Raw genomic sequence first — 23,731 nt, forward strand, 5'->3', positions numbered from 1 at the left:
ATAAGAGAGCTGTCAGCACCTTTCCACGCCGACCAGCGATCCCCGCACACTAGCACTGTCCTATACACTAGTCTTTCCTCCAGTCTTTCCATCACCTTTGGAAACTTTTATTGCTGTTTATCAACATGAGGACCAAAGTTGTGCCAATGGAAGTCAAAGAAGCCATTATGAGTGAGAAACAAGAATAAAACTGTTAGAGACATCAGCCAAATCTCAGGCTTACCAAAATCAACTGTTTGGAACATCATTAAGAAGAAAGAGAGCACTGGTGAACTTACTAATCGTATAGGGACTGGCAGGCCAAGGAAGATCTCCACAGCTGATGACAGAAGAATTCTCTCTATAATAAAGAAAAATCCTCAAACACCTGTCCGACAGATCAGAAACAGTGAGAGACTGGGGCAGTTCCACAAGATGCCAAGGTCGCTGCCACAAATGCCAGGTCTTTCAGATATTCACACTAGAACATTCCTGCCAATTGCTCCGAAAAGAGACATCGTTTCATCTGAATTCAAGAGTACATTTACCGCCCAACAGCTAATTAACAAGTGTGAGATTCAACAAAATAACACAAACATGCTCCGTTGACTCGTGTTATACAAGGAGTGCTCGAGGCTGAGTTGGATTGAGGCTTTTTTAGAGATACAGTGTGGAAGCAGGCCCTTCGACCCACCGAGTCCACGCCGACCAGCGATCCCCGCACACTAGCACTGCCCTACACACCAGCGACTATTTACAAACTTTCAAATGACCAGCTGTCGTGGCATTGAAAAACTATGGATGTCACTGACATTGAGAAGCACTCAGAACATATTGAATAATATTCAAGCCATTAACGTGTTTATATAAGAACAGAGAAAGCACTTGAAGCAACAACACATTTATGCAAACACATAAAGCACTTAAAACATTTCTAAAACTAAAATTATTCAAACGCATGTGAATTAATCAAAAGGTAATCATAAATGCAAAGGACATGTGGAGGGAATAGACAGATGACATTCTGAGACAGGACCCCTATTCAGTCTGGAGAAGGATCAAGACCCACAAAGCCCCCTGTCCATTCCCCCCACAGAGGCTGCCTGACACATGGAGTTCCTCCAGCACTTGGTGTTTTGCTGGATTCCAGCACCTGCAGTTGCCTGTGTATCTGCAGGAAAGGCCGTGTTGTTCCTGCCCGGTGTTGGGACTAGACTGGTGTAGCGAGTTGTGCAGATTCCTCACCTCAGCGTTGGCCATCTGCAGCATTGTCACAGTTTGCATTGGACTCAATGTGGAGTGAATCTTGAGTGCAGTCAGAGGTGCCATGCTGTACAGTGGTCAGGCAGTTCTCAACCTCTGCAGCAATGCATGCAAAAGAATGCACAATGCATTGGCAAAATAGTCACAGTGTCATACAGCATGGAAACAGGCCCTTCAGCCCAACGTGCCCGCACTGGCCAACATGTCCTATCTACACTAATCCCACCTGCCAGTGTTTGGTCTACATTCCTCTAAACCGATCGATGGTGGGTGTCGACTCGGTGGGCTGAATGGCCTGTTTCCACACTATGTCACTGAACTAAACGAAAAAAAAGGTTGTCATCACTACCTGTCATTAAAGATACGAGTGTGCTAGTTCACACTAGTTCTATGTTATCCCACTTTCTCATCCGCTCCCTGCACATTAAAGGCAATTTACAGGAGGCCAATTAACCGGCAAACCCGCACGTCTTTGGGATGTGGAAGGAACCCGGAGCACCCGGAGGAAACCCACACGGTCACAAGGAAAACGTGCAAACTCCACACACAGACAGCACCCGAGGTCAGGGTCAGACCCGGGTCTCTGCCGCTGGGAGGCAGCTGCTCCACCCACTGCGACGCACTTTTCTCACTGATTGAAGTAAAAGCACAATCTCCGACTTCCTCCTTCAGCATTTCCATCAAGCTGAGCTCAGCCAGACAGAATAGTATATTGTGGATTAGGTGTCAATTGTCATGTCTGTTTTACAAGTCATGTTCAATAATCATAATCAGTGGAAGCTTTTCTTCTACTGAAATAAAAGTATATTTGGAAAATACTGAGTAAAGCCCTGTCTCCAATGGAGATAGAATGTCAGGGCAGCACGGTGGCGCAGCGGTAGAGTTGCTGCCTTACTACGGGTGCCGTCTGTACGGAGTTTGTACCTTCTCCCCGTGACCTGCGTGGGTTTTCTCCGAGATCTTCGGTTTCCTCCCACACTCCAAAGACGTACAGGTATGTACGTTGATTGACTGGGTAAATGTAAAAATTGTCCCAAGTGTGTGTAGGATAGTGTTAATGTGCGGGGATCGCTGGGCTGCGCGGACTTGGTGGGCCGAAGGGCCTGTTTCCGCACTGTATCTCTAAATAAAAAATTAAAAAATTAAATACACGATTCTGTGAAGGACATTTTTCGAACTAATTTTTTGCTGTAAATCAACACACGGAGCTGCAGATGCCAGAATCTTGAGCAAGAAAACACTAAGTGCTGGAGGAACATAGCTGGCCAGCCGGCATCCGTGAAGGGAACGAACAGGCGACATTCCTGGTCGGGACCTTTCTTCAGACTGAAGCGACTCACTGCATAAGGATAGAGCCTTGCCCTGCACTGCAAGGACCTGCAGCTCAGTGGTTTCATTGGCCCCTGTATATTGCTGCAGGTGTGTAGGTGTGTGGTAGAATCTGGGGGAAGTTAATGGGGATGTGGAGAGAATAGGTTACAGGACAAAAGTATTCAGGGAATATAATCGTTGGGCAAACCAGAATGGACTTGGGCCAAAATCGTTCCTTTTATGTAAGAAGGTAGTTAGTCTCGTGTATGTGGGGGAAATCATAACATACAGTGCCCTCCATAATGTTTGGGACAAAGACCCATCATTTATTTATTTGCCTCTGTACTCCACAATTTGAGATTTGTAATAGAAAAAAACACACGTGGTTAAAGTGCACATTGTCAGATTTTATTAACGGCCATTTTTATACATTTTGGTTTCACCATGTAGAAATTACAGCTGTGTTTATACATAGTCCCCCCATTTCAGGGCACCATAATGTTTGGGACACATGGCTTCACAGGTGTTTGTAATTACTCAGGTGTGTTTAAATGCCTCCTTAATGCAGGTATAAGAGAGCTCTCAGCACCCAGTCTTTCCTCCAGTCTTTCCATCACCTTTGGGAACTTTTATTGCTGTTTATCAACATGAGGACCAAAGTTGTGCCAATGGAAGTCAAATAATCAATTATGAGACTGAGAAACAAGAATAAAACTGCTAGAGATATCAGCCAAACCTTAGGCTTACCAAAATCAACTGTTTGGAACATCATTAAGAAGAAAGAGAGCACTGGTGAGCTTACTAATCGCAAAGGGACTGGCAGGCCAAGGAAGTCCTCCACAGCTGATGACAGAAGAATTCTCTCTATAAAAAGAAAAATCCCCAAACACCTGTCCGACAGATCAGAAACACTCTTCAGGAGTCAGGTGTGGATTTGTCAATGACCACTGACCGCAGAAGACTTCATGAACAGAAATACAGAGGCTACACTGCAAGATGGAAACCACTGGTTAGCTGCAAAAATAGGATGGCCAGGTTACAGTTTGCCAAGAAGTACTTAAAAGAGCAACCACAGTTCTGGAAAAAGATCTTGTGGACAGATGAGACGAAGATGAACTTATATCAGAGTGATGGCAAGAGCAAAGTATGGAGGAGAGAAGGAACTGCCCAAGATCCAAAGCATACTACCTCATTTGTGAAACACGGTGGTGGGAGTGTTATGGCCTGGGCATGTATGGCTGCTGAAGGTACTGGCTCACTTATCTTCATTGATGATACAACTGCTGATGGTAGTAGCATAATGAATTCTGAAGTGTATAGACACATCCTATCTGCTCAAGTTCAAACAAATGCCTCAAAACTCATTGGCTGACGGTTCATTCTACAGCAAGACAATGATTCCAAACATACTGCTAAAGCAACAAAGGAGTTTTTCAAAGCTAAAAAATGGTCAATTCTTGAGTGGCCAAGTCAATCACCTGATCTGAACCCAAAGGATATGCAACAAAATACTAAACGTGACTACATTTATTTACATGACATTGCTGTGTCCCAAACATTATGGTGCCCTGAAATGGGGGGACTATGTATAAAACTCTGCTGTAATTTCTCCATGGTGAAACCAAAATGTATAAAAATGGCCTTTATTAAAATCTGACAATGTGCTCTTTTACCACATGATTTTTTCTATTACAAATCTCAAATTGTGGAGTACAGAGGCAAATAAACAAATGATGGGTCTTTGTCCCAAACATTCGGGAGGGCACTGTATGTTCATAAATTCAAGGAGCAGATTTCGGCCATTCGTCCCATCAAGTCTACTCCGCCATTCAATCATGGCTGATCATTCTTTTCTCTCTCGATCCCATTCTCCTGCCTTCTCCCCATAACCCCTGATACACCCTGACTAATCAAGAATCTGTCAATCTCCGATTTTGGACAAAGACTGAGCAGTTTTTAAATTGTCTCTCTTATTTTTCTCCCTATTGGGTGAAATTCTCTTGAACATGAATAGATCGGGTAAATGCACAGAGTCTTCTACCCAGAGTAGGGGAATCGAGAACCAGAGGACATTGGTTTAAGGTGAGGGGGAAGATTCAAGTGTCTATGAGGGGAATAGGCAGGATAAATGCACAGTCTTTTACCCAGAGCAGGGGATATCAAGAACCAGACATAGGTTTAAGGTGAGTGGGGCAAGATTTAACAGTCTTTGATTGGAATAAATAGGGTGAATGCACAGAGTGTATGAGGGGAAAAGAATTCAAACAATTTATTTATGTTACCTGCCAGGCTTTGTCTTCCCCCCTACTCCCCCCTCTTCAGGCTTTCTCCCCCGCCCCCCCCCCCCCCCTCTCCTCAATCAGTCTGAAGAAGGTATTGACCCGAAAGGTCACTTCTCCGTGTCCTCCAGAGATGCCGCTTGACCCGCTCAGTTACTCCAGCACGTCGTGTAAACTGGCACCTGCGTTCCTTGTCCCCTCCATCCTTGTTTGTACAGTGGTCTTGCTTGTAGGTTTTGCGTCTCGCTCGGGATGTCGCCGCTGTTGACTGAGGATTAATGAATAGAAAAAGAACTTGACGTCCCTTTTGTGCCTGAGCAAGTGCGAAAAGTGTTCCCCTTTGCGGGGAGAGGGAGCGGAGAACCGGCGAGAGGCTTCCGAGGTCCAGGCCCATCGAGATGGGGGGGTGCAGGGTTAACGGGAGGATGTGGAAAAACAGCTAAATAAATAAATGAAGGCATTCCTTGGATGAGATTACATTTTATGAGGATCTGTGTACAGATGGCTTGGCCTATACGCCGACAGTATAAAAGACCCATTCAGTTTGCTCATGATTAGGATTAAGTATTTTTTTTGTAATGTTTTTTGTTGGGTTACTGCGATAGTCGAAGAATTCTCAGTTCGCCAGCACATTGGCAGCAGCAACCCTCTGTACCGCCGGGTCTTTTGTTAGTCTCGTTATTGTTACACCACTTTAATGACAGTTGTAGGCCATGGTTTAGGGCAAAGGGGTTAGTCCACCCTAGGGAGGGGAAGGAGCAGCAGAATTGTGGATTATGGAAATATGAATTGATTGAATAAGAATGCTGCCTCGGTAGAATGGGATTCAAAGGTAACAGACTGGGAGCTGCTGCATCTTTGGAATATGATGTACAAATGACTGGAAAAATACTGTGAAGTCTTGGCCATTCACAGCTGCCGTCAATGGGAGCAAGAGCATATATTTAGCTCATCAGTAACAAAAAAGGCTTAAAGGAATGGATAGAGGAGACAGATGGAAGTGAATTTATTCCCTTTAGTCTTTTTTTTTTTTTTTGCAGCTACTCTAGTATGTACATGTTTGATTTTTTTTGTGGCTGCATTGATTCAGATGTTTCCAGCACTGTTGTTGCCTTAGTTATTAAATCTCATCAAATGTATAGGAGTAAATAATTGTGTTTCCCTGAACAGTTTGGTTATTTCGGCCTGTGTGCTTTTACCAAATGTTAATCAACAATTTTGATTTGCATCTTTTTTTTTTACCTTAACTGGAGGTAGATTCAATAAACAATGAGGTTTGCACAAATAGGAATTATTTGGTTGGATTTTTTTCAAACATTTCAATTGATTTCGAACTTGGATTTTTTTCCTCTGGAACGCCAGCTTTTTGAATCGCAATATAAATGTTATCCTAAAGTTACGTTTTACGAGGATGTTGCCAGGACTCGAGGGCCTGAGCTACTGGCAGAGGAGAGGTTGGAGCGCAGGACACTGAGGGTGATGTTATAGAGGTGCATAAAATCATGAGGGGAACAGATAGGGTAGATAGATTAGTGCGGCACGGTGGCGTAGTGGGAGAGTTGGTGCCTTACAGCATCAGAGACGCAGGGTCGATCCTGACCATGGGTGTGTGTTTGTACGTTCTCCCCGTGACCTGTGTAGGTTTTCTCCGAGATCTTCGGTTTCCTCCCACTCTCCAAAGGCATGCAGGTTTGTAGGTTAATTGGCTTGATATAAATGTAAGTTGTCCCTAGTGTGTGTAGGATAGCATGAGTGTGTGGGGATCGCTGGTCGGTGCGGACTCGCTAAGCCGCGCTGTATCTCTACACTAAACTAAACTGAAAAAAAGGTGCAGAGTCTTTTACCGAGGATATGGGAACCAAAAGACATAGATTTAAGGTGGGGGGGGAGATTTAAAGGGAACCTTACTGGCAATCTTTTCCACGTAGAGGGTGATGGGTATATGACAATAGACAATAGGTGCAGGAGTAGGCCATTCGGCCCTTCCAGCCAGCACCACCATTCAATGTGATCATGGCTGATCATTCTCAATCAGTACCCCTCGTTATATGGAACGAGCTGACAGAGGAGGTAGTTGGGCAGGTACTCTAACATAATTTAAAAGATATTTGGACAGGTGCATGGATAGGGAGGGTTTAGAGGCATATCGGCCAAAGGTGGGCAGGTAGTTCTGGTGCAGATGGGGCATCCTGGCTGGCATGGGCAACTTGGGCCGAAGGGCCTGTTTCTGTGCTGTATGATTCTAGGTAGTATCACGACAACAACAAAAAAATATGCAGATGGTAGGAGAGTGTAATCGGGAGGAAAATAATCACTTGCCACCTTCCAGCCCAGTTTTGACCTGGCACAGGTTTAGAGGTTCATGATGGTAGACACAAAATGCTGGAGTAACTCAGCAGGACAGGCAGCATCTCTGGAGAGAAGGAAAGGGTGACGTTTCGGGTCGAGACCCTTCTTCAGACTTTAGGTTCATGATAATGATCCAAGTTCTGTTCTGGTGCCGCTATTAATGCCGCCTTCATGATCATTTTAAAGCTTGAGTGTGTGTGGACACAACGCAACTGAGTGGTACAGAGAGATTTTATCTCTGTTTGCTTTGTTGTTACCTTTTCCCAGTTAATCTATTCATCGTTTTTCTTGATCTCCATTCCCTTTGTCCTATTTTCACACCTTACACGTCCTTATATCTGTATCCCCCTCTCCCCTGACGTCGGTTTGAAGAAGGGTCTCGACCGAAACTTCACCCACTCCTTCTCTCCAGAGACGCTGCCTGTCCCGCTGAGTTACTCCAGCATTTTGTGTCTATCTTTGGTACAGAGACCCTGCGATTGCTGGAATCTTGAGTAAAATACAAAGTGCTGTGTGAATGCAGCAGGTCAGGCAGCATCTACGGAGGGAATGGATAGGCGATGTTTTGGGTCGGGACCCTTCTTCAAACTGATTGGGGGGGGGGTGCGATATTTAGAAAAGAGTGGTGGGGATGAAACTGGAGAGTGATAGAGGGTGTAACAAGGGTCTTGACCCGAAACATCACCTATGCCTTTTCTTCAGAGATGTTGCCTGATTCACTGAGTTCCAGCATTTTCTATCTATCCTGGAGAGTGATAGGTGGATACAAGTGAGGGGGATAGGTACAAAATGCTGGAGTAACACATGGGGACAGGCAGCATCGCTGGATAGAAGGAAGGGGTGACATTTTGGGTCGAGGCTCTTCTTCGGACTGAGAGGCAGGGGAGAGGGAGACACAGAGATAAGGAAGTGTATGGTGTGAAAATGTATGTCTTTGGAGTGTGGGAAGAAACCGGAGCACCTGGAGAAAACCCAGGCGGTCACGGGGAGAACGTACAAACTCAGTAAGGACAGCACCCGCAGTCAGGATTGAACCCGGGTCTCTGGCGCTGTGAGGCTGCAACTCTACCGCTGCGCCACCTTGCAGGCCCGTAATCGAATCTGAATCTGCCGCGAATTTGAATCCAGGTGGTCCAACTTTGCTCTTTGACTCAGGAAGCTGCTGTGCGCGGTGGAACGGTTTATCTCCAAAGCATTCACTTTGACTAAGCTTTCTCTGTTGGAGGAGTCAATAAAAGTGAGAGCGTTGTATTTTTCTGGAGAACTTGTAAGAGATGTCGCCCAGTGCTCTGGGTGCTTCCGCGGATATGTGAACTTTTAGCTTAAAGCGTTAATTCAAGATTTCTTTACGTTGTTTAAAGAAAAATATCAGCATGAGATGAATGAAACTCTTGCCAGCCAAACCACTTGCGGCATCTAGCCAGCGCCTGCAAATTGCTGAGAAGCTGCCGGATTCTCAAAGGACAGTACTTCACAGTGTGCACTTTTACACACAGAGAGAGATGAAAATTGCTGTAATCATATCTAGCGTTGCCACGCGCACTAATAAAACTGTTACCTTTTTGTGGAATCAGTTAGGAATTAGTGCTATCCCTCCCCCTCCCCCTCTAAGGAATCCACAACATTAAAGATGTTTAGATGCACATTGCAACGGCACTGGCTCTCACATTGGGAGTAGTATTTGAGTGGTGCTGCGCGTGTTATCTAAGTGGCTGGAATCAAGTGCTGTAACTGGGTTGTCTTGTCCTTGGTGTCATTCAATGTCCATCGGCAGAACACAGTGGCTGTGTGATCTCCCACCAACTAAATACGCTGCAGTTTCTCAACTGGACTTCCTCAACTCCTCATCCCTGTCACCAAGGAGGACAAAAGTCCCCGCACCTTGGAAGCCCACGATCTGCAGCTCCTCCACCAAGCCCTACACCCTTCTGACTTGCATTTAGGGATTGCCAACTATAGCACTCCCAAATACGGGACAAGGTGACGTCAAGGCCCCGCGGCCCGCATGACCTCACCCAGCCAATGGCGGCCGCCCGGGCCGGGAGGCGTGTTGCCACGCAACCTCCATTAGGCAGCGCCCGGGCCTCCGGGCCTACACCGTCCTCACCTACACTGTTCGGAAGGTAGGCAAAGATTTTAACCAGCATCTGCAGTTTTTTTCCTACTACACTGTCCGGGCCTACAGTGTCAGGGCCTGCAGTGTCCGGGCCTACAGCGCCCCTTGGGCCTAATGCGGGACAAGGGCAGTCCCGTACAAGACAAGCCAATTTAGCCCAAACTACGGGATGTCCCGGCTAATACGGGACAGTTGCCAACAGTTGTGAATAAGGAGCCCATCATGGGGAGGTTATTCAGGTCAGAAGCACCTCAGCATTTTAAGAAGTATTCACTGCCACCTTCTCAATGAGTAATAAATGCTGACCAGAGCCAGAAAAGTGAATAAATAAGTATTATCCCCCTCAAAGTTTAGTTTATTTCAGAGACACAGTGTGGAAACAGGCCCTTCAGCCCACCAAGTCCGCACCTCCCAGCGATCACCCCGTACACTAGTTCTATCCTGGACACTAGGGGCAATTTACAGAGGGTCAGTTAACCTACAAGCCTGCACGTCTTTGAGATGTGGGAGGAAACTGGAACACCCGGAGGAACCCACTTGGTCTCAGGGAGAACGTGCGAACACCACACATACAGAGAGCGCCCAACTGGTGAGGATCAAACCTTGGTCTCTCGCGCTGCGAGGCAGTGGATCTACTGCCGCGCCACTGTGCCATCCCTGCGGCAACTGATGTTATAGTGATAGTTACAATTACCACTGGTAACTGACGTTGCTGCCCTGGGGGGCTAATCTCTCCTGGAATATTTCGCCAGTGGTTAAAGTTTGAGTGTTTAGTTGTCAGATTCTTGCGACAAATAACAAGGTCGAGCGGCACGGTGGCGCAGCGGTAGTGTTACTGCCTTACAGCGAATGCAGTGCCCGGAGACCAGGGTTCGATCCCGACTATGGGTGTTGTCTGTACGGAGTTTGTACGTTCTCCCCATGACCTGCGTGGGTTTTCACCGAAATCTTCGGTTTCCTCCCACATTCCAAAGGCGTACAGGTTAATTGGCTTGGTGAATGTCAAAATTATCCCTAGTGTGTGTAGGATAGTGTTAATGTACGGGGATCGCTGGTCGGCGCCGACCCGGTGGGCTGTAAGGGCCTGTTTCCGCACTGTATCTCTAAACTAAACTAAACTAAAAAACGTGCGTGCTTTCAGATAATGCTCCCCCCCACCACCTGTAGCCTTGGTGCATCAATTATGTTGGTCTCGAGTAAGAACTGCAGGTGCTGGTTTATACCACAGATAGACACAGGGTGTAACTCAGTGGGTCAGACCAGCATCTCTGGAGAAAAAAAGATGGGTGACGTTTTGTGTTGGGACCCTTCTTCAGTCTTTGTGTCCATCTTAGCTATTTGGTGCGTGCTCCCTTTCAATAAGGGCGGGAGATTTATGAACAGCACCAAGTTTACTCTATGTTACAATTAAGACAGTGAAGTTACAAGCGTGGGCCTGATAATTTTGCCACCCTTTTTGGAGATGTTGAGGTGGCTCTCATTGATAAAACTCATGAATGATTTGCCTGGTTTGCTCTGGCTTGAGTTTAGAAAAGACAGCATAGCACCGGTAACAAGCCAGCAATGATGCAATTTATTACGTCACGTGTAAAATGCAGAGATAGTTTCACATGCCCCAGGGCGGCACAGTGGCGCAGCGGGTAGAGCTGCTGGTTCACAGCGCCAGAGACCCGGGTTCGATCCCGACCTCGGTTGCTGTCTGGCGACGCAGAGTTTGCAGGTTCTCCCTGTGACCGTGTAGGATTCCTCCAGGTGCTCCGATTTCCTCCAACATCCCAAAGACGTGCGTGCGGCCTTGTAGGTTAATTGGCCTCTGTAAAGGAAAATTGCCCCCTGATGTACAGTGAATGGGTGAGAAAATGGAATACCATAGTAACAGTGTGAACAGATGAATGATGGTCGGCGTGGACTCGGTGGGCCGAAGGGCCTGCTTCCACGCTCTCTCTCCAAACTAAAACTGCAATTATGTCTTCCGCTTTTACAAGCATGCAGCGCTGAAGATTTCATTATTTTTAAATTTGAAATATTTGAAGAGTTTTAAAGATAGGGAGGTGCTGTGATAAAAACTTAATGTTGGGCAATACCTGTGGCTATGTATAATCTGAAGTCTTTTCCTGACGAACGTTATCTTTTGTCAAAGGTGAAAGAGTTGACCAAATTGAATTAAAAGTTAAATTTAGGATTATCTGCGTGGCATAATGATAATGTAGGATTTAATGTTTACTTTAGTTTAGTGTGGGAACAGGCCCCACAGTCCACTGAATCCACGTCGACCAGCGATCACCCGTACACTAGTTCTATCCCACGCACTCGGGACCATTTACAGAAGCTAATTAACCTACAAACCTGCACGTCTTTGGAATGTGGGAGGAAACCTGAGCACCTGGAGAAAACCCACTTGGTCACAGGGGGAAAGTACAAACTCTGTATAGACAGCAACCATAGTCAGGATCATATCTGGGTCTCTGGTGTTGTAAGGCAGCAACTCTACCGCTGTGCTGCCCTTCCTGAATGTTTTAACAAAGGTGGCCCCTGAGATTTTTTAGGAAAGTTCCCCTTCTTGACACGCTCTGTGTAGTTTGTATTGAAAATATAAAGGTTTTAGACACGTTTCTTGAGCTTTTGTTTAGGTTTTGTAAAGCCCATGTCTGTGCATTATCTCAGTGGGGGGGTTTAGGTTTCCAGTGTTTTGGGAAGAAAGGTAGTTTCTGGCAAGGAAAGACTCAAGTAAAAACTCACCACGTCTTTTACAAGCACAAGAAAAAAGGCATTTTGTCAACGACATTGACATATACATACTTGTGAGGATCTGTACAAGAGAGCAGTTTGAAATGTAAGATCATATCATATCATATCATATATATACAGCCGGAAACAGGCCTTTTCGGCCCACCAAGTCCGTGCCGCCCAGTGATCCCCGTACATTAACACTATCCTACACCCACTAGGGACAATTTAAAAAAAAACATTTACCCAGCCAATTAACCTACATACCTGTACGTCTTTGGAGTGTGGGAGGAAACCGAAGATCTCGGAGAAAACCCACGCAGGTCACGGGGAGAACGTACAAACTCCTTACAGTCAAGTCTTGGAGTAACTCAGCAGGTCGGGCAGCATCTCTGGAGAACATGGCTATGAGACTTTTCGGGTCGGGACCCTTCTGTAGGGATTAGTGTAGATGGGCCATCTTGGTCAGCATGGGCAAGTTGGGCCGAAGGGCCTGTTTCTGTGACTCTTTGACTTTATAATTATTTATGTGCTGTGTTTAATACATCAATGTAACCAAAGGTAATTTGCCCCCTGTATCTTAACCTTATTATTGCTTGCAAAAATGCTTTCATTTGTGACATGAATCATTTTACAGGGCATTCTGCAATATTCACGTGAAGAATATTAGGGAACAGTGAAGATTATTCATTCTTTGTGACCATTATTTGCTGAAAATTGATACTTTGGAGAATATGTTTTATTTTTGGTAGGCTGGCTAAATCTTTCTTCAAATTTCTGCAGCATTACTCTTCTGCAGAGTATAGTGTTCTGTGCGGGATACGGAATGAAAGAGAATCTTTTCATTTGCAGTGATCGTCCGTGCAACATCTCATGGGTCTAAGCATTCCTCTTGGGAGCAGTTGAGGGCTTGTTGCCCGCTCAGAGTCTCGGAAGGGCTGCATGCTTAATGGCCCATGAGGGGCTCTGGGTGAGCGTTTTCGAGAGCTTTGTTTGTGGAGAATGTACTTGCACGGTGTTAGATTGGGAGGCCCTGGATTTGAGGCACATACATGTCCAAAACATAATGTTGTGCGATCTAGGGAGAAAAGAGGTGATGGTGCCCTCTTGTCCTTCTGGTCTCCTCATGAACGGAAGGACTTGGAGGCTTTGGACAGGGAACCTGGAGAGAGATTGCTGCCAAGTCGATGGATATTTTTCAGGTGGAGATTGATAGATTCTTCATTAGTACAGACATCAGGGGTTATGGGGAGAAGGCAGGAGAATGAGGTTGAGAGGAGGGAAAGATAGATCAGCCATGATTGATTTAGATTTAGATTTAGATTTAGAGATACAGCGCAGAAACAGGCCCTTCGGCCCACCGGGTCCGCGCCGCCCAGCGATCCCCGGACACTAACACTATCCTACACCCATTAGGGACAATTTTTACATTTGCTCAGCCAATTAACCTACAAACCTGTACGTCTTTGGAGTGTGGGAGGAAACCGAAGATAGACAATAGACAATAGACAATAGATGCAGGAGTAGGCCATTCAGCCCTTCGAGCCAGCACCGCCATTCAATGCGATCATGGCTGATCACTCTCAATCAGTATCCCGTTCCTGCCTTCTCCCCATACCCCCTCACTCCGCTATCCTTAAGAGCTCTATCCAGCTCTCTCTTGAAAGCATCCAACAAACTGGCCTCCACTGCCTTCTGAGGCAGAGAATTCCACACCTTCACCACTCTCTGACTGAAAAAGTTCTTCCTCATCTCCGTTCTAAATGGCCTACCCCTTATTCTTAAACTGTGGCCCCTTGTTCTGGACTCCCCCAACATTGGGAACATGTTTCCTGCCTCTAATGTGTCCAATCCCCTAATTATCTTATATGTTTTAATAAGATCCCCCCTCATCCTTCTAAATTCCAGTGTATACAAGCCCAATCGCTCCAGCCTTTCAACATACGATAGTCCCGCCATTCCGGGAATTAACCTAGTGAACCTACGCTGCACGCCCTCCATAGCAAGAATATCTTTCCTCAAATTTGGAGACCAAAACTGCACACAGTACTCCAGGTGCGGTCTCACCAGGGCCCGGTACAACTGTAGAAGGACCTCTTTGCTCCTATACTCAACTCCTCTTGTTATAAAGGCCAACATTCCATTGGCTTTCTTCACTGCCTGCTGTACCTGCATGCTTCCTTTCATTGACTGATGCACTAGGACACCCAGATCTCATTGAACTCCCCCTCCTCCTAACTTGACACCATTCAGATAATAATCTGCCTTTCTATTCTTACTTCCAAAGTGAATAACCTCACACTTATCTACATTAAACTGCATCTGCCATGTATCCGCCCACTCACACAACCTGTCCAAGTCACCCTGCAGCCTTATTGCATCTTCCTCACAATTCACACTACCCCCCAGCTTAGTATCATCTGCAAATTTGCTAATGGTACTTTTAATCCCTTCGTCTAAGTCATTAATGTATATCGTAAATAGCTGGGGTCCCAGCACCGAACCTTGCGGTACCCCACTGGTCACTGCCTGCCATTCCGAAAGGGACCCATTTATCCCCACTCTTTGCTTTCTGTCTGTCAACCAATTTTCTATCCATGTCAGTACCCTACCCCCAATACCATGTGCCCTAATTTTGCCCACTAATCTCCTATGTGGGACCTTGTCGAAGGCTTTCTGAAAGTCGAGGTACACCACATCCACTGACTCTCCCCTGTCAAAACCCACGCAGGTCACGGGGAGAACGTACAAACTCCGTACAGTACAGCACCCGTAGTCAGGATCGAACCTGAGTCTCCGGCGCTGCATTCGCTGTAAGGCAGCAACTCTACCGCTGCGCTACCGTGCCGCACAATGTCGGAATAGACTTGATGGGTTGAATTCTGCTCCTACAACTTATGAACTTATGAAAGTGGTACTCGTGTAGATGGGGCATATTGGTCGGCATGGACAATTTGAACTGAAGGGCTTGTTTCAGTGTTGTGTGACTCTATGTCCCTCTCACTCGGGCCGTTCATGATTTAACAGTCACTTACAGATAATTTTTCATTCCATCTTGTTTTTGTTTACTCTCCTGGTCAAATCTTTCACAAACTTCAAAAGGAGAAAACTGCCATTATTCTTGGGTCCCCTCTTTTGGACACAGAGGGCTCTACTATTTGGTTTTCTGTATTTTGTTTTAACAGAATCCTATCTTGAAAAATAGATTCGGAATGAATTTTAAAAATTTTTTTTAATATTTTTTATTTTTGAAAAGCATATGTACAGATAGAAATAAGAAAAAACACATTTGTTACAAAGTTCTTACATAGCTTCAATTTTAAATTTTTGAAGAGAGAAAGTAAAAATAAAAATAAAAAACTATAAACTTGGGGAGAGAGAGTAAGAGGGTTAAAAAAAAAAGGGATCTAACAATAAAAATTAAAGGGAGTAGATTCGGAATGAATTTATAGAGCTACAGGTGATGGTCTGACCGTCTTAGCTCAAAGGAAGTCGAGGATTTGGTGTGCGGTCTTGGCAGTCGTATCAAGGTGGTTGGTCCACAACAGACTGTTTGGCAATGTTAATGCCAAAGAATGAGTTCCACTTTGGTACCATTGATGCTGATTGGGGCATGCACCTAGGGTTGCCAACTATGCCGTAATAGCTGGGAAATCCCGTATTTTGGGCTGTATTGGCTTGTCCCATACGGGACTGCCCTTGTCCCGTATTAGGCCCGGGGGGTGCTGTAGGCCCGGACGCTGTAGGCCCCGACACTGTAGGCCTGGACAGTGTAGTAGGAAAAAAAACTGCAAATGCTGATTAAAATCTGTGCCTACCTTCCAGACAATGTAGGTGCGGACAGTGTAGGCCCGGGCGCAGCCTAACGGCTGCCTCCCAGCCCGGGCGGCCGCCATTGGTGGAGCAGGAACACGTGGGGCATGGGACGGAGACGCCACCTTGTCCCGTATTTGGGAGTACTATAGTTGGCACCCCTACATGCACCCCCACCATGCTTCCTGAAGGCAACAACTACCTCTTTCATCTTGCTGACATTGAGGGAGAGACTCTTGCCCTGACACCATGTCACTAAATTCTCCATCCTCTTCCTATGCTCCATCTCATTGTTTGTGATCCGGCCCACCACAGTTGTGTCATCTGCAAACTTTCAGATGGAGTTAGAGCCGAATTTGTCCATACAATTGTGAGTGTACAGGGAAGATAGTCAGACTGAGAATGCATCCTTGTGAGGCACTGGTGTTGAGGGTTATTGTGGAGGCAATGGGACTAGCTTGGATGGGGTAGCTTTTTTGGCTGAAAGACGTGTTTCCGTGCTGTGTGACTCTATGACGCTAATGTTAAGTGGTAAGTGTTTCAGATATAGTAAAGCATCTATTAAGTTGGGAGATCTTAAATGGTCTTGTAATGATTAGTCTTCAGAACATAGGCCTTATGAAAATCTATTATTTTTTAATCTCTTGGAGCTCTCGAATTAAATCCCATGAAGAGGGACTCATGCCTGAAATCCATCTTGAATTTAAATATATGCAGTTAGCACAGATGAAAGTGAGTGAGCTACTGTTTGATTTTATTTGACTATCAGTTATGCCTATTATAAAATCATGTCTCTCAGTCCGTCACAACTGACAGAAGAAAGACTGTATTGGAACTGCAGTAAATTAGACATTCATTTAAGGAATGTAACATGCCAAACTGCATAAACTGCTGCACTGCGTTAGGGAGTGTATTGTCTTTGAGTTAAAGTTCAAAAGATGATTATTGTTTGCAGGAGTTATTGTCTGGGTTAACATGGAACTCAATCAAAAGCCCCATATCCCTTAATTCCACTAGCCCCCAGAGCTCTATCCAACTCTCTCTTAAATCCATCCAGTGAATTGGCCTCCACTGCCTTCTGTGGCAGAGAATTCCACAAATTCACAACTCTCTGGGTGAAAAAGTTTTTCCTCACCTCGCCTCAGTTTTATTCTTAGACTGGTTCCTGGTTCTGGACTCCCCCAACATTGGGAACATTTTTCCTGCATCTAGCTTGTTCAGTCCTTTTATAAATTTTATACATCTCTGTAAGATCCCCTCTCATCCTTCTAAACTCCAGTGAATACAAGCCCAGTCTTTCCAATCTTTCCTCATACGACAGTCCCTCCATCCCAGGGATTAACCTTGTGAACCTACGTTGCACTGCCTCAATAGCAAGAACGTCCTTCCTCAAATTAGGAGACCTAAACTGCACACAATACTCCAGATGTGGTCTCACCAGGGCCCTATGTCTGCCGTTTTTTTTCCCCTTCATTCGTTGCATATCCATGTGTCTATCCAAATGTCACTTAAACACCACTGGTGCCTTCCTCCACCACCACCCCTGGCAGCACGTTCCAGGAACCTGCTACTCTCTGTGTCAAAAAGCTTGTCCCACACATCTCCTTCACACTTTACGCCTGTCACCTTATGATAGCTCCATCCTGGGAGCAGGGTTCTGACTGTCCACCCTGTCAATGATCTTTGCAGAAGATAAGGAACTTGGTTTTATTGTTACAAAATGCGTCTCACCTTGTGACGCTAAATGTTTCTTCCACTTGACTGCATGTGTAAATTGGGTCAGGCGCAGAGCAAGGATTTCTCCAGGGACGACTTTACAAAGTGCGTTTGCTGTGTTCGAACCCGTTGTGCTCAGATGGTTGCTTCACAGGCTGACTGCATCTGCTGCCAAAGCAACATGGACCAAAGCCAAGTGTGCTTATTCCCCCGACGTCTTCAGTGTCTGGGTTAGCCTCGGAGATGGTGGGCACGTGGGCACTGGTGGCTCACTTGGAAGCGGTCCACGCTTTGTGCATGAAGCATCCAATTTACTGTTACTTGGGTTCTGAGCACCAGGATCCCCCACAGTGAGGTCCACACCTGATCTTCATGCCTTGTTGTCGTGGAAACGCATCTCACATGTGGTCCAAGTAACAGAACGCGCAGAGTTGCCAAGGCTTTGTGCCAGTTAACTTCTGACTTCTGAAGAGTTTGTCTCAGCTCGAACAGCTACTATTATAAGAAGCAATCCCTGGTTTGGCCGAGGAACCTTCCATCCTTTTTTGTAATAAGAAGGAAGAGGGAATGCTGGTTTATACCAAAGATAGACACAGAGTGCTGGAGCAACTCAGCAGGTCAGGCAGCATCTCTGGAGGACATGGATAGTTGATGTTTCGGGTCGGGATAGAATGAGGAAGAAGGGTCCAGATACGAAACGCATCTCTTTCAAGAGAGAGTTAGATTTAGCTCTTAGGGCTAAAGGAATCAAGGGATATGGGGAAAAAGCAGGAACTGATTTTAGATGATCAGCCGTGATCATATTGAATGGCGGTGCTGGCTCAAAGGGCCGAACGGCCTATTCCTGCACCTATGTTTCTATGTTTCTACGTAACCAATTCATGTTCTCCAGAGATGCCGTCTGACTTGCTGAGTTACTCCAGCGCTTGTGTCCAACTTTCTTTCCTTTATTGATGCCACAGCCATTTCAGAAGGTGGTGGGTGTATTGAACGAGCAGCCAGAGGACGTAGATGAGGCAGGTACTATAGCAACATTTAAAAGACACCTGGACAGGTACATGGATACAAAGGTTTAGAGGGATATGGACTAAACGTGGGCAGGTGGGACTTGCTTAAAGAGGGCTTCTTGGCCGGCATGCATGAGTGGGCCGAAGGGCCTGTTTCCGTTCTGTCGGACTCGACAGGTGTGGTCCTCGAGAGGCAGCAGAACTGGCTGAAGTGGATTTTGATGGGAAAGTTACCTTTGCACCCTGTTGGTGTATTTCACGGTTATTGTCCAGATCATCAGCAAAGACGTAATATGTTTGCAGGAACGATTCCCAGAATCAGACCGAGTCCTTGCCGTCTTGGAAGATATGGCAAGGTGCAAGCCCCCTTGTGTGCCTTTACAATCCAAATTGCAGCTTCTCCCTCCTTTAATGGTGGGACATCTAGTGAAAGGACATTGTGGCATTTTCATGGATTGGGGAGACAAGAGTTTCTACTCGCCCAACTGGGCTTGCTAGAAATTCACATAGAACCTAGAACACTGGAATTTAGAAGGATGAGAGGAGATCTTATCGAAACGTATAAGATTATTAAGGGGTTGGACACGTTAAAGGCAGGAAACATGTTCCCAATGTTGGGGGAGTCCAGAACAAGGGGCCACAGTTTAAGAATAAGGGGTAGGCCATTTAGAACGGAGATGAGGACAAATTTTTTCAGTCAGAGAGTTGTGAATCTGTGGAATTCTCTGCCTCAGAAGGCAGTGGAGGCCAATTCTCTGAATGCATTCAAGAGAGAGCTAGATAGAGCTCTTAAGGATAGCGGAGTCAGGGGGGTATGGGGAGAAGGCGGGAACGGGGTACTGATTGAGAATGATCAGCCATGATCACATTGAATGGCGGTGCTGGCTCGAAGGGCCGAATGGCCTCCTCCTGCACCTATTGTCTATTGTCTATTGTCTAACAGTGACACAAGAGACTCAAGAAACTGTAGATGCTGGAAAACACAAAGTGCTGGAGGAACAAGTGCTGTAGGAACAGTGGCATAGAAGTCAGTAGAGTTGCTGCCATATGGTGCCAGAGACCGGGGGTTCGATCCTGACTACGGATGCTATCTGTTTGGAGTTTGCTCATTCTCTCTGCGACCACATGGGTTTTCTCCGGGTGCTCCGGATTCCTCCCACACTCCAAAGACGTACTGGTTTGTAGGTTCATTGGTTGTGATAAAAAATTGTGATTAGTACCTAGTGTATTGGACAGTGCTCGTGTGGTGACATCGCTGGTCGGCGCGGACTTGGTGGGGCCAAGGGCCTGTTTACGCACTGTATCTCCAAAGTCTAACGTCTAAAGTACAGCACTAAAACAGGCTCTTTGGCCCATAATGTCTGTGCCAAACATGATGCCAAGACTTATCTGCCTGTTCATGATCCATAACCCTCCATCCCGTGCATATCTATATGCCTGTCCAAAAGCCTCTTAAATGCCACTGTTGTACCTCCCTCCTCCACCACCCTTGGCAGCGTCTTCCAGGCACCCGCCAACCTCCATGTAAAAACAAAACTCACCCCACACATCTCAGTGCCCCTCTTAAACCGTGCCTCTCTCACTTAAAGCGTTTGTTCTGTGTCGGAAGGAACTGCAGATGCTGGTTTACACCGGAGATAGACACAGAATGCTGGAGTAACTCAGCGGGACGGGCAGCATCTCTGGAGAGAAGGAACAGTCTGAGGAAGGGTCTCGACCCAAAACTTCACCCATTCCTTCTCTCCAGTGATGCTGCCTGTTCCGCTGAGTTACACCAGCTTTTTGTGTCTATCCTGATGTTTGTTAGTTCCTGTATCCACAGCCAGTCAATATGTTACCACAGGGACAAAATGTTTAATTTTGTCTGTTTAATTCTGTTTAATTCTGTTTAATGTCCACACTCTTTCTGATTTTTCCTGCGTGCATTGCAGTGTGATCATTCTGCCCAGTTATCTAGGTCCACAGTAGGTATTGATGCTATCTGGGCAACGTTCAGTGCAGCGACACGCAGGAATGATTGAGTTGTGCTGTGGTAACATTGTTTTCAGTCACAGTCATTTCTGAAAGCAACTTTGCCCTTAATGGTGAAAACAAAAGGTCTTAAAGTGATGGAGAGTCTCAGCGGGTCAGGCAGCATCTCTGGAGAGCATTGATAGATGATGTTTCGGGTTGGAACCCTTCCTCAGTCTGGAGATGGGTCCCACCCAGAGATACTAGAGGAACAAGATGGACCACTCGACCCTAAAAACCGTAGTACATCATGACGCCATTTTAGTAGGCAGAAACTTGCAGAAACATTTAAAAAGAAAAATAACAAAAATCTGTGAATAGATATATTCTGCATTTTATTGGTATCATCACACATACTATTCCCCCAAAACACTGAATACACTGCGAGAGGCAGAGCGAACGGTGGGTTTTGCCTACTAAAATGGGTCCTTTGCGTACTACACTTCAGTATACGCAATTTCAACAGAGTGGTCCATCTTGTTCCTCTAGTATCTTTGGTCCCAGCCTGTCACATAGAAAGGGGGCGTTTTGTTTTGGGACCCTTCCTCAGACTGATTGTGGGGGTGGGGGCAGGGAGAAGAATGCTGGAAGGGATGAGGGTAGGGAGGCGCCATTTAAAAGGAACAACATTTAACCCACAAAATGACCTGTGTAAAAAAAAATCTGTTAAAACTGCAGGGAAATTGATGGAAGGTTAAAAATTGATTACCGTATTTTTTTTCTCCACTGATAAAACACTGCTGCCAATAAATATCAAACAGGCAAAATTTATATTTCCAGTTATTTTATTTTCAGAATGCTACACACAACTTTCAAAGAGCATGTCTTTGTTTGTGTTTTGCACTGTGATCATTTGAAGGTAAATTTGGTATTGATGATTGTACTGATTATCAATTTGGTTGAATTTTGTTTTGTGAGGAAACAAAAGCAACTCCCGACAAAAGTTCTACTAATGATTGTAAATAATCGATTCTGCCAACAAAAGATCGTGCAACAAAAATCTCCTGAACATAACCAGGTCGAAAAACTGGAAAAAATTCAGGCTCTTCTTCCACGAAAGGTGTTTAACATATTAACCAAACACTGGTAAAAATAGAAAGACACAAAATGCTGGAGTAACGCAGTTGACCCGCTGAGTTACTCCCCCATTCTGTGTCTTACTTTGCAAACCAGCGTTTGCAGTTCCCTTTTACGATTCGTTAAAATAGATTTTGTGAACGCACTGGACTATTTAAAAATGTTCGCAAGCAATTGCCTCTGTGACTTTATAAAGCAAAGCTCATTATGAAATAAACGACATGGCTAGATGTTCTGTGTCGTGTTGTTATTTTTGCCATGGCCATTCACAATACAGTGGTTATTACTAGCGTGGTATCGGAGCACCACTGTTTACAGGGGTATCGTAGGTTCGCATTGAGTCAGGGTGCAGGCAAGTGCCTTTTAATTAGGATGGGATCTGGCTGCAGAACTGCTGCTTTGCCTCATTGATTGATGTAAGTAACCTCATCTACACCACCTTGGGATTTGAAATTGGCAGCTGACTTGGTCAGTCCCATAAGTGCTGCAAAAAAATATTTGTCTGAATTGTTTTTTTTGAGTCTATAGACCTGCAGGTTGCATGAATTTAAAAGAGCATTGAATTTTTTTTTTTAAAAGCCACCTTCCCTTGGGAGTTGTCTGAGACATTTGGAAAGCGTGTGGAGAGACTGGGTTCTATTCCGAAGAGAGAAAAAAGGAACTTGATTTTATTTGAATCTTTTCACTAGATTTTACTGTAATTGGAATTTAAGCTGGTATGATTTGCTGAAATAGTTTGTTTTGCAAGGTGGAAGACTTGTTTGTGCTGAGTATTATCATTATGCTTTGTTTATTTAGGATGGAACTATTTTGTCCAAATGATTTGTTTTGCATCTGCCCAATTTTCCCTTTGAGATGGTAAATTAATTTGGAAAACGGTCTGCTTTTATAAGTTGCTCCAGTATTACTCCGTGTAAGAATTAAATCTACGAGTAATTCTTGGTTTGGAGATGCACTGTGAAAGATAAAAACATACTTTGTATCAACCCCATGATTAAGTGGGAACCGATGAGAACTAATCAAGTGTATTTATATGGTGTAAAACGTGACCTTGCAATTATAAATCAGGTTAGAAACCTATATCGATTGACATATGTATTAAACCAGTGCAATGTAATTGCTTTCAAAGTGGAAAGAAAGACTGAAATTTTAGGCTGTGGAGGATAGCAGTTGTATTTGTTGGGAATGTGCAGTCCCAACACCCAAATAAACTGCTTTGGCTCCAAGAACAAGAACCATTCACTCAGCCATTCTTTGAATTCTAAGTGTAAAGATTAAAATTAGTTGAGCATTCTGCCTTCCTTGTCAGCACAGATCAATGGCTCACACTTAGTTCCTTTTGTACACTGGCCAAGATGCAAATAAAAGAGCTGCCAGCATCCTTAGCAATGCAAAACCTCACCTTAAAACAGTTTGGAAGCCCCTCTGTTTACCTGCAGAGCTAGATTTTACTGCCGTGCTGGCCGAAAACGAGAACAAAATGAGAAATTCCATTCCAAATTTCTGCAGTTTTACTGAGAGATTTAAAAACCGAGGTGTCATTTAAGCGATTGTAAACAAATTGGTGCTGCTATTAACGGTGTAATGTTCCACCGTTGTTCCATGGATTTTTTTTCTTAGATGCACAAAAAATTTGATTTAGTACCACATTGCAGAGGGAATGCTGGTTTTAAGGCAAGTGACATATATATAGTTTCTTTAAACCCGCACAGACGATTCGAGCCAGTTTTTAGTTTAGTTTAGATCATTGTCACATGTACCGAGGTACAGTGAAAAGCTTTTATTGCGTGCTAACCAGTCAGCGGAAAGACAATACATGATTACAGTCGAGCCGTCCACAGTGGTACATGATAAAGGAAATAACGTTTAGTGCAAGATAAAGTCAAGTAAAGTCCGATTAAAGGTAGTCCGGGGATCTCCAGTAAGGCAGGGAATTTTGAATTTTCATTGTTACTGCTATCCTTTAGTATTTTTTTTATCCCCCCCTCCCCCTCCTCCTCTCCCTCCCCCGCCACCACCACCCTCAATTTCCATTGTAAGCACATGTTACACGCTGACTGTAAACTGGTGGCTAGTCTGCAATG

At 45.1% G+C, this 23,731-nt stretch overlaps 1 protein-coding gene across 2 annotated transcripts in view; it reads left to right on the top strand.

The window, feature by feature from the left end:
• The window catches only part of dennd1b (DENN/MADD domain containing 1B), a 292,862-nt gene that overhangs the window by 93,391 nt on the left and 175,740 nt on the right, over positions 1-23,731 (top strand). The gene's annotated exons all lie outside the window — the stretch shown is intronic.

The sequence above is a fragment of the Rhinoraja longicauda genome, chromosome 11, assembly GCF_053455715.1.
Source record: "Rhinoraja longicauda isolate Sanriku21f chromosome 11, sRhiLon1.1, whole genome shotgun sequence".
Lineage (NCBI taxonomy): Eukaryota > Metazoa > Chordata > Chondrichthyes > Rajiformes > Arhynchobatidae > Rhinoraja > Rhinoraja longicauda.